The sequence below is a fragment of the Pan troglodytes genome, chromosome 9, assembly GCF_028858775.2.
Source record: "Pan troglodytes isolate AG18354 chromosome 9, NHGRI_mPanTro3-v2.0_pri, whole genome shotgun sequence".
Lineage (NCBI taxonomy): Eukaryota > Metazoa > Chordata > Mammalia > Primates > Hominidae > Pan > Pan troglodytes.
Genome location: NC_072407.2, coordinates 34,378,938 through 34,388,791, shown reverse-complemented (window position 1 = coordinate 34,388,791; position 9,854 = coordinate 34,378,938). Strand labels below are relative to the sequence as shown.

At 36.9% G+C, this 9,854-nt stretch overlaps 1 pseudogene; it reads right to left on the bottom strand.

Annotated features, from left to right (window-relative positions):
- Positions 1–5,275: 5,275 nt before the first annotated feature.
- On the bottom strand, positions 5,276–6,089 carry LOC129136340 (large ribosomal subunit protein uL11-like; annotated as a pseudogene).
- Positions 6,090–9,854: the final 3,765 nt, after the last annotated feature.

Below are 9,854 nucleotides of genomic sequence, written 5' to 3'. Positions count from 1 at the left end.
AATGAGAAAAACAAACGTCAGTTAACTATATAAAAAATGTATATTCCTATCCATGGACCCTTAGATATTCTTTCTGTCCTGCAAGACATCTGTACTCTATCAAGGTACACACCCACCTGATTAACTTATTGGTAGATGGGAACTTCATCATGTTCAAATAATTTAGAAGAAGTAGCTGCCAAAGATTAAGGAAATAGTCTTGGTTGTGTTTGCTTTGAATGGTATTGACATCAAAGGTGACATCAGACTTCCCTATGGGCTTCTGTTTAGTTTCACAGGGAAACTGAAAAGGAATTGCCTGTTAAAGGAAGAACACATTTGGCAACAGGAATTCTAGTGAGTACTTTTGTGGTACCGACAATAACCAGTGCCAGCTGATTCCTGGTTCGAAGGAGTATGTGTCCTTTGGGGAATGACCACAAAACTTTCAACTTGAGGTTGGGGGCAAGAAGGGGCTTTGGAGAGATAAGGTGATAATAAATTTAGTTAATTAGAATTATTTCTGGAACTCATTTTGATGCTCTTATCTGCCAGCTCAGCGTGTGTTATGGATGTTAACTCCTTTATCCTCATAACTTTTCTCTGAATTCATTATAGAACAGAGACATGATAGTATTTCAAAAGACAAAGTATTTCAGAGAGAAAAAAGAACAATTGTGGTGAATGGGTGAAAATCTCTCAGATTCATTGTTCTTATGGAAGTGGTGGTGCCTTGATGAGATAATGTTGAGAAAAAAAATCAGACACCTATCAAGGTTTTCATTAAATTATTACTTGGCATTTGATGTATTATGAATATAATAATAATAATAACATGTCTCCTTAGTGCCATGTATGAAACAAGCATTTCAAATCCTCATAGCAGTGCAAGGTAGGTTCTATCATCTCATTTTACAAATGAGAAAAACCAGGCTCTGGGAGGTTAAATACTTCGCCAGAGGTCCCACAGCTCAACAGAAGTCACTGAAACTGGGTGGGAATGGAATCCACCTGACTTCAGAGCCCTGGGGTTTTTGACTTCCCTACTCTCTCTGGTTTAAAATCTCCTAGAGTAAGCTCTTCCTCTCTTTTGTGCTGCAGTAATGCCTAAGACTTTCAGGGATGGAACAGGCACATGTTTAAAAATATACATAAAATTTATAGGCAAAAGAAAAGTTTAATCAATTTGATCACATAAAAATAGAGAAAAAAGTTTGCAGGACAAAAAACTCCATATTAAAAAGACCAAAAGATAACCAAAACTAGGGGTGAAATATTTGTGACATATAACACAGACAAAAATTGATCTACTTACTACATAAAGAACTCTTGAAAATTGAGGGTTAAAGGACCAAAAGCATGCTAAGAAAATGAAAAAAAAAAAGACATGAACAGACAGTTCACACAAAAATATAGAAAATAGCCCTTAGATATACAAAAAAAGTTCAGATCACCAATCATTATTAGATAAATGCAAATTAAACCAATACTTAACTTACGTAACTTTCCTCACCTATTATATTGGTGAAAATTAACAAGCAGACAATATATTCTGTTGGCAAGACTGTAGAGAAACAAGCGTTCTTCTGCGCTGCTGATGAGGATGCAAACTGGCACAACCATTCTTGTTGATAATTTGGCAATGCTTGACAAAACTACATACACACTTACTTTTGACCCAGGAATTCCAGTTCTAGGAATCTACACTGAAAATATATGTTCAGTACTATGGAAATACATAAATGAAAGGTTATTCATTTCAGCATTGGTTGTAATTGCAAAATATTAGGAAGAAAAATGGTCAGATAGGAGAGTGGTTTTGGTTGAATAAACTATGGCTCATTCACTCAGTAGAGTACCATGTAACTGTAAAAAAACAGTTGGAGTAATTTTTATATATCCTGTTACATCAAAAAAACAAAGCATAAAGTGTATTTATAGCATGCTAACCTTCATGTAAGAAAGACAGAGATATCAGAAAATATATTGGGATCTGCTAAGTTGTGAAAAAGAAATACAGGAAGGATAAACTAGACACTACCGGCAATAGTTACTGAAAGGTGCTGGGTGGGAACAGGGTGGAAAGAATGGGGCACTGGGTATGGGGTAGCAAAGATGATGGAAAATGACTCTTCTCTGAGTATATCATTTTTAGTGTCTAGCTCTGACTCTTAGTATATTTAGCATATCCCCAGAACAAATTTAAAAAGTTAAAATCAACCAAGATGTGAGGAGATTCCCAATGAAATACAAACAATAAACATGATCCCAATATATGACAAATTAATAATATAACTACACCAAAGGAAAGGAGAAGAAAAGAACTAACCTAAGTAACTTTGTCAAACAATATTTTGACTGTGTATTATTAGGCTAAAAATGAAACGAATTCTACAAAAATATTGTATTCAAGTTGGCAAATTAAGTTTTTTGTTTTTGTTTTTTTCCACAGAGGTAAAGGCTAGCAATCCTGAAACACTTCATGTATGCTCCAGGAGTGAACAAATAAGCAAATATATTGTGGATAATGAATACCAGGTCCCTCACTATCAGAGAAATGGTTACAAGTAAGACAATGGAGAAGGCTAGAATGAACATTGTAGTTTAATTGAAATTAGAGGGATCAGCATAAAATCATGGTTCTAGATAGATCAAGTAGACAAATTAGATAGATAGATAGATAGAGATAGATAGATAGATAGATAGATAGATAGATAGATAGATAGATGATAGATAAATAGAATAATGGTTAATTTTATGTGTTGGCTTGACAGGGCCACAGGGTGCCCAGATATTTGATTAAAAATTATTTATCATACATTTGTAAGTGTTTCTGGATGACATTAACATTTGAATTGGTGCACTAAGTAACACAGATTGCACTCCCCAGTGTAGGTGGGCCTCACTGAATCTTTTGGAGGCTTGAATAGACCAAATGATAGCAGAAGGGAGAATTATCTCTCTTTCCCTGACCAGGATATCAGTCTTCCCCTGCACTTGGACTTATATCATCGGTTCTCCTGGCTCTTAGGCTTTGGGACTCAGATTAGAACTACACCACTGGCTTTCCTACAGACAACAGGTTGTAGAACTTCTTAGTCTCCATAAATTGTGTGAGCCAATTCCATATAATAAATCTCTCTATATATGTATAGATATAGAGAGAGGTTTATTATATTATATATATATATGTTATAAGGAATTGGCTCACAAAATTATCTATATCTATATAGATATAGATACCTATATATAATATATATCTATATACATAGATATATGTCATTATATAGATTTATTATATATTATAATAGATTGTATATATTATCTATATATATTATTTATATCTATATATAGATATATAATTCCTACTGATTCTATATATAGATATATCTTTGTTGCTGATTCTATATATATAGATACATATTTCCTATTGATTGTTTCTCTGAAAAACACTGACAGATAGATAGATAAAAGACGGATTTATAGAGATATATAATAGATAGTATAAAATATCTATAAAAATAGATATAAAATATATTAAAAAAACATAAAAACAAAGATGCTTCCGTGTGAATGTGTGTGAGTACACATTGTCTATTTTCTAGCCCTGTCCACTGAGAAGGCCTAGAACAATGATACCCTAGTAGCAAAGAGCACACTTAGTGCCTAGATATTGGTTTTTCCAATAAAAGGAACCAGAACTCCCTGGATAAATATGTGATTACAGGGCTGAGAAAGGGAAAGTACAAGATGACTTATAATATCTTGTGTGCCAGAAAGGAAAGAAGCGCTCAAAAAAAGGATGGGGACATGTTACAAGCAAGAATGAATCTGAAGGGGTTCTGATGGCCAAATCTGGGATGGTTTAAGGAAAAAAATCAAAACTCATGAATAAAATAAACAACCATTAGTTCACACCTACATAAAATATTTGAATAAATAAATATTCCTTACAGTAGATGTCCAATAGATCAATGTGGAAAGAATGATGAAAATAGAAAACCACCATTAGGAAAATAGAACAGTGATAACTTTGGCAGACAAGAATTATTAATGGATACCAAAATTAGTAGGCTACAAAAAGTGTGATGAGAAACAGGAATAGCTTCAAAATATCTTCCCATGGGACATTTATTAAGTGATCAAAGTTAATAAGACCAGTAATGAAATATATTGACATCATGTAGTCCAGATATGATGCACCTAGAAAAACACACCATGACTTCTTGACATTTTCCCCAAAATGTCAAAAATGCCAGAATCTAACCTGAGAACATATCAGACAAATTCAAATTGAGGAACATTCTACAAATAACTAGCCAGAACTCTTTAAAAAGTGTCTAGGCCATTAAAGAAAATGAAAAACAGAAACTGCCACAGACTGTAGGAGACTAAGGAGACATGACTAAGTACAATGTGGGACACTGGACTGGATCCTGAACCAGAAAAAAAGACATTAGTGGGAGAATTGGTGAAATTCAAATGAATATACCATCAATGCTGTATTAGTCCATTCTCACATTGCTATAAGGAAATACCTGAGGCTGGGCAATTTATAAAGGAAAGAGGTTTAATTAACTCACAGTTCAGCATGGCTGGGGAGACCTCAGGAAACTTACAATCATGGTGGAAGGCAAAGGGGAAGAAAGGGATCGTCTTCACAAGGCAGCAGGAAGCAGAAGTACAAGCAAGGGAAATGCCAGACACTTATAAAACCATCAGATTTAATGAGAACTCACTCACTACCATGAGATCAGCATGGGGGAAACTGCCTCCATAATCCAATCACTTCCCACTGGCTCCCTCCCACAGCATGTGTGGATTATGGGAACTACAATTCAATATGAGATTTGGGTGGGGACACAGTCAAACCATATAAAATGCTAATTACTTGCTTTCAATAATTGTACTGTGGTTTTGCAAGATGTTAATACAAGGGGAAGCTGAGGAAAATGCATATGAAAACTACTATTTTGTTTACCTTTTCTGCAACTCTAAAATTATTTTAAGATAAAAAGTTTAAAATATATAGTATTTTTCCTTATAAAAGTAATGCTTATTAATTATAGCAAATTGGGAAAATTTAGAAGCACAATTTTTTAAAAACAAACATCACTAATGCCGTCACCACAAGATCAAATCTGTTCTTATTTTGACATAATCACACACATACATTAGTTTCCAAAATTATGCTAATAAAATATTCATTCGTATGTAACCTGCTTTTTTCCCCACTTAATATCACCAGCATTTATCCCATAGAATCAAAATTCTTTAATATTGTTTTAAACAGCAGCAAAGCATTCCATATACAGATATGTAAATTTATTTATTTATTTATTTTAATTGTGAAATGATCCTTTATTGAAATATTTTTCTTTGTGCTTCTTAACTAGCTTGGTATTCCACCGCACCACTGTTGACATCATCTATGACGTCATGAGGGTGGCGGCCATCAATATCACAGCCCATAGACTCGACAGTCCCCAGGATCTCTTTAATGGTTCCAGAGAGTTATCTGGCGAAAGATCAGTGCCGCATCTGTCCAGCAATGTGGACAATCTCATCAAAAGTGATATTTCCACTGTGTTTAGTGCTTTTCTGTTTTTTTCTATCTCTTGGTGGTTCCTTGAGGACTTTTATGATCATGGCCGTGGCAGAAGGTACCACCTCATTCTGGGTCTGTCTGTACTGAATGGTCAGTTTCACTGTAATCCTCAGATCCTTCCAGTCACCGATTGCCTTGGCAATGTTATTACCAAGTTTTTTTGGACACAGACCCAGGATGGCCAATCTTGGGTGTCAGCCCAGACATGGCACCACATTTATCCCTGGTGCACGTCAGGTATACGACTTTAATCTTGCTGGGGTCGAACTTCGGTGGCATGGTGGAGGCCGCTGGTGTCAGATGAACCTGGATTCAGGACGACCGAAGAAAGTTACACCTTGGCCTCCTTCGAGACAAAAGCTGAAAGCAGATATGTAAATTTATTTAACTCAGTATTTCCTGAAGTATATATTGCAGAGCCTCTTTTCTGTAGTATATTAAGAAGTATTATGTAATAAAGGGATTCAGTGACCAAAGGAATTTGAGAAGCTCTGAGTTAAATGAGGTCACATAATAGATTTCTTTTTTTGTAAGAATTCTGAGAAGATTCTTGCTAATATGCCTTGTGATTTCTCAAAATATATAGTATGTATGTCCTAAATTTATTTGATCACACAATCCTGTGTGTGTGTGTGTGTGGGGGGCATCTTATGAAATTTGTTTCTGCAGAACACATTTTGGGAGATTCCAATCTCTTTTTGATAATTTGCAATATTTCACTATCATATATAATACTGTTGTGTCTATCTTGCCATATAAATCTTGCAGTATAAAACTTACAAGTATCTCTGTTTCCTTATGATCAAATCTCAAAAATATAATTGTTGAGTCAATGACTACACAGTTTGTAGAGTTTCTTGACACCCACTAGCCAAATTGTACTCCTGAAGGAATGACTAATTTATATTCTCACCAGCAGTATAAGAAAAGAGAGAGAAATTAGATGGAGAGAAGATAGATTTCAGATGTTGAAAGAGAGGACTGTGAATATAGATTTTGTCAGAGGTAGTGCAGAAGTGGCTGAGTTCATTTTTCTAAACTTTTTAACTAAAAGGGTATTTTGATATCAATCTGGGCCACACTCTTTCTTGGAATTTTTTAACAACAGTGTTCAGTTCTAGTACGGTGTTGATTAGCTATGTAGTAGTGGCTGGAATTAGCTCAGTCTTTGCCAATTTACAGCTACTGAAAATATTTCACTCACTCATCTCCAATTTTTTTCTAATATTTTAGAAACATTGGTTCCATCAGATCAAAGACTTCCTACACTTAGTTAAAATCAAGACTGCTATCAATTCACTTGTTGTTTGGGGGCCACTGGGACACATGGAAAGTGGTATGGGGGTTGCCAATGTTAGCCTTCTTGACATAGGCATACAAAGCTAGGAGTCTATCTGTCCTAACCACAGGCTCCACCAGAGACAGGTAAGGACCCAGAACTTATTAGAGTCTCACAGATCTCAATGTTCAGCCCAGAGGAGACAGTGATACTTGGTTTTCTTTAGAGGTGAGAGATTTTTAGCTCACCACTGGCTTCATCAACCTCTGGAGAAATCAGGAATCCTGAGCTAGATATTTAACAAAACTTTGTAAAAGCTGAAAACTGTGTAATGATAGTGTGTCTCTGGACCATAACAGCATATGGAACCAGACACCAGACTAGTTTTCAAGACAAAATGATCTTTGTTAAATTACATGAAAATAATAGGGAGGCAGAGTGTTGCAAGGATACCACCCTGCAAATGCAGAGGCCAGGGCTTTCCTTTGGTCTGTCCACTAAACTAATTTAATAACAAGCTGTGTGACCTTGGGTAAACTACCTTACCTCTCTGGACTTCCTGCTTCCCCCATCTCTAATTAGGTCTTAAATGACTTCAATTTGCATATCAAGTATTTGACAAAAAGTCAAAATTATTGCAGAGAAAAAAACACTTAATTTGTAGTCACCATCACTGCTCATAGCATATCAATCATTTGGGCAGCAGCATGGATAATTTAAGTTTCTCCCTGAGAGAGCATATCAGATGTCAAATGACCTACTTGATGACCTTTCAACCCACCAAGTTCTTTCTAGCCTCAGGGTATTTGCACTTACTACTGGATTTGCCCACAAATATTTCCCTTTGACTTGCAGCTATTTCTCACTTCTCCATCTCAGATAAAATCTCAGCTACAATCTCTCCAAAGAGGCCTTACCTGGCCATGCATCGGTCACACTCTAGCCCCTCCTCATTCCATTTTAATTGCTTCAAAACACTTGAAATGATCAAACTTAGGGATTTGATCATATGCCTATTGCCTGTTTCCCTCCACAGAATGTAAGATCCACAAAAGACAGATCTTGTGGTCTTGTTTGGTCTGTGCCTGGAACATTGCCCAGCACTGCAGATACCCCAAGGCAGGAAGTAACTGAGTGGGCTGAAAATCAGAAAGGAGGCCATGTGACTGAATCTTGTAGAGTGAGGAGAAAAGTGGTGAGAGGTAATATCAGGGAGGTAGGCAGGGGCTAGATCACGTAGGTCTTATTGGCTATGGTGACTAAGTGAGAGTAATGCTGTTATTGGTAAACCTTTGAATCTTCTCAGATGTGTATACTTCTAAAAGCAAATCATTTGCAAACAGCTATATTTGACCTGTTATTAGTAAGCAGTTACTTGAGACATACATCACAGCTGATCACCACATCCCAGTGTGTCACAAATTTATAGTTTTACAAGATAATCTCAAAAACAGGGGCTCCAGGGAGGGGCTTCAGAGAGTTTGTGAGTCCTTGAAGCAAAAGGAAAAATTTTGCTGTGAAGTGCAAGCATTCATGTGTGCTCCTGGAGAGAGGTTCCATGAGCTCCAGCCTATTCTCAATGGGGCCCTATCACCTCCCAATTTAAGAATCATTGATCCCTGCTCTCAGCTTTCTCTGAACACCTTGACTCTTCCAGCATCTTGTTCTAGGCTGGTAAATATGTTTGCTGTCTATTTAAATCACAACTTAAATCTGTGAACTATACTTTCTTCAGTAAGCAGGCAGAGAAGTAAACATGGGGAACATTTACTTTTAAAAAAAGATCAATTAGCAAATGACAACCCATGATAAATCAGCGCCCATGTGTTAAGTAACCGGAGTGCAGGTGGCAAGGGCTGATTTTCCTCCCAAAGACAGTCGCTGAAATATCCACATAAGATGATCTTTAAATATTTGACTGTTGCCTTAAAATAGCTACCTTGGTTTTTTAAAAAGAACATAATTTTAAAACCCTTAGCTTATTTTTAATTTATAGTCCTTGAAAAAAAAATAAGTGGCTGGCCCAATCATTTATATGCCTGGGCAAAAGCAATACATCTATATAAAAGTACAGTGATATATTTCTGTTGCTACTTTAATGTGCTGCTCCTCGCCCTGTATGTTCTGATTCATTGGAGAGTAGCAATCATGTCGACAGGCGCTGTTCTTCAGTTCCCATCAGCGACAACTAAAGGCCAATTCAAGGTTGTGGTGGGGTCATGAATCTAACACAGTCGCTGATAGAACAATTTCCCTTCCACACAGCATTGTCAGTGGGACACACTGGGAATAGACAGGGAGGCTGGCTGTGTGCATCTCTATCTTCTTGCTTTTTCTTTTGTTTCAGAGCCGGTGTCTGTGGTGTGTGCCAATCCAGCACCATTAGGGAATAGAGGGCCAGTCCGTGGAAAATTGATAAGGGAGAAAATTTCTAACGCCTCAAGAATTTGGGAGGGGGGTGGGAAATAAGCCTGTCCCTCTGTGCAAACAAGTCATCCAACAATGTATTACAAGAGGGTCAAGAGCAGAGAAACAGAAGGAGAGGCAGAAATAAAGGCCTGCTGGTTGGAAACAAGAGAGGTCTCAGAGCTTTGCAAAAGAAAATGTTTACATTCCAGAGACTCGGAGGGTTAATTAAATAACCGAGTTCTCTGTTCTTTCATTGCCCAAATAGTGTCTGAATGAGTGAAGATGCTGTCTCTGCAGCTGCTTTTTGTGTTCCTTCCTCATTCTAGGCTGCAGTCCACGGCTGACCAGAAAGCCAACCTTATCTCTATTAGTCCAGAGGGTGAAGGCAGGTTTAATTTAAAACCAAGTCCAAAGATAGAACATCTTGGATGAGGCTTTGATAGCTAGTGTCATAACTTTTGTGGGCTAAGCCTCAAGTTTTGTTGAGATAAAAGCGTCTGGAAAGTGGGTGAAGGATGAGAACCAAGGACTCGGCTAGTTGTGGGGGCAGGTTCCTGCAAGTGAATGGTCCCAGGTCAC